This window comes from Chelonoidis abingdonii, chromosome 1, assembly GCF_003597395.2.
Source record: "Chelonoidis abingdonii isolate Lonesome George chromosome 1, CheloAbing_2.0, whole genome shotgun sequence".
NCBI classification, from domain to species: domain Eukaryota; kingdom Metazoa; phylum Chordata; order Testudines; family Testudinidae; genus Chelonoidis; species Chelonoidis abingdonii.
In genome coordinates, this window is record NC_133769.1 from 140,515,159 (window position 1) to 140,516,812 (window position 1,654).

The window sequence follows — 1,654 nt, forward strand, 5'->3', positions numbered from 1 at the left end:
AGACCAAGGAGGATTGTCCTCAGCTATTTAAAACAGGGCCACCCAGAGGGGGATGGGGGCAAGTGGGGCAATTTGCCCCAGGCCCTGGGCCCCACAAGGGCCCCCCACGAGAGTTCTTCAAGGCCCCTGGAGTGGGGTCATTCACTTGCTCTAGGGGCCCCAGAAAACTCTCGTGGGGCCTGGGCCCCTGGAGCTTCTTCCATTCTGGGTCTTCAGTGGGAATTTGGTGGCGGGGGTGGGGTCCTTCCACTTCAGGACCCACCGCCGAAGACCCCAGGCCACCTAAATCCTCTGGGAGGCCTTGATTTAAAAATGCAGCTAGTCTCAGCAGAAATCACTCCCTCTGTCAGTGCCAATGCTCCTCCACTCATCGTGTGAACTGCATTCCTGCTGGCACCCTAGCCCTCTCGAGCAGCCTGACTTCATAGCAAACGGAAGTGACAGGCCATATGGGAAGCAGCAAGCTAATGAAGCAGAAAAGAAAATGCAAACTAAATGCCACTTAGCAAGCCACCGGACAGGATACAGGCATTGGTGACTGCCTGCACAATCAAGATATACTGTCATAGTCATCAACTGCTTCCCCAGCAATGGGATTTCTGGGCCATCCCAACAATTCCCAGGCAGATCACACTGGTGACAACTGTTACCTTTCTTTATAAGATAGCACAGAGTATAACTGTAGCTGTAAAATGCTACTATAGCAGAATAGCATTTACAAGCTATTTGCAAGGGTGTAGAAGACTACAGGAGGTGCATGGCAGTGAAGAATCAGGCCCCATAATGTTTCAGCTATAGTATTAAATGCCTCAAGCAACTATGATTTTACCACATAGGTGGTTGTTCCATAGCGTAACAGATCTAAATGGACCTGGCTCTAGAGGAGGGAAAGCAGGACATTCTATGGTCCATAGTTCAAAGCCATGTATTGCTGCCAGAAGACAGCCCTGGGTCACATGAAGGGCATTCCAGTCCCCGTTCCCCTTTCTCTCCCCATTATTTTTTCACTGGCTCCTCTTTCCCTATTTCTTTACATCTCGTTTCATGTGCAGGAACTACAGTCTGTGAAAGTTCCAGGCAAAGTCTTACAGAAACTGTGTCCACACTGGTAATCCCTACAATCACTGGCAATGAGTTTCAATCACATCTCTCTCCCTGATCCACTTAAATAGGGCCAACTGAAGTCAATAGAAAGACTTGAACGGATTTTGTGAGTACACCCCGTGCGTGAAAAATAGCTGCCCCACTTACATGCCCCAGTCATGATTTCTTATGAGAACTGCTGAACTCGCACCCACCCACACCACTGACATAACCATTTTCAGCAATGCCTGAGGAGATGGAGGGAGCAGGGAGATTCATTCTGGAGTCTTTTGGCAGGCTTCTCCAGCGTCAATATAGTTTGTGACAGGAAAATTGAGAAAAGGCCAAGTCTTGCAGGCTGAAACACCTGCAGCCGCAGCAACAGAAGTCACCGTGAATACGACCTTTATGCCATCCCAGAGCATGTTCAAAGCAGGGGGCTTTTGTTATCAGTCAAGAACACAGCAGTAACAACAAGGCAAACTTCATCTGCCTGGGTATTAGCAGAAGAATGTGTGTGAGATGAAAGGTCACTTAGTCCAAGAGAGGGCCCTTTCATGTCTAAGATCTG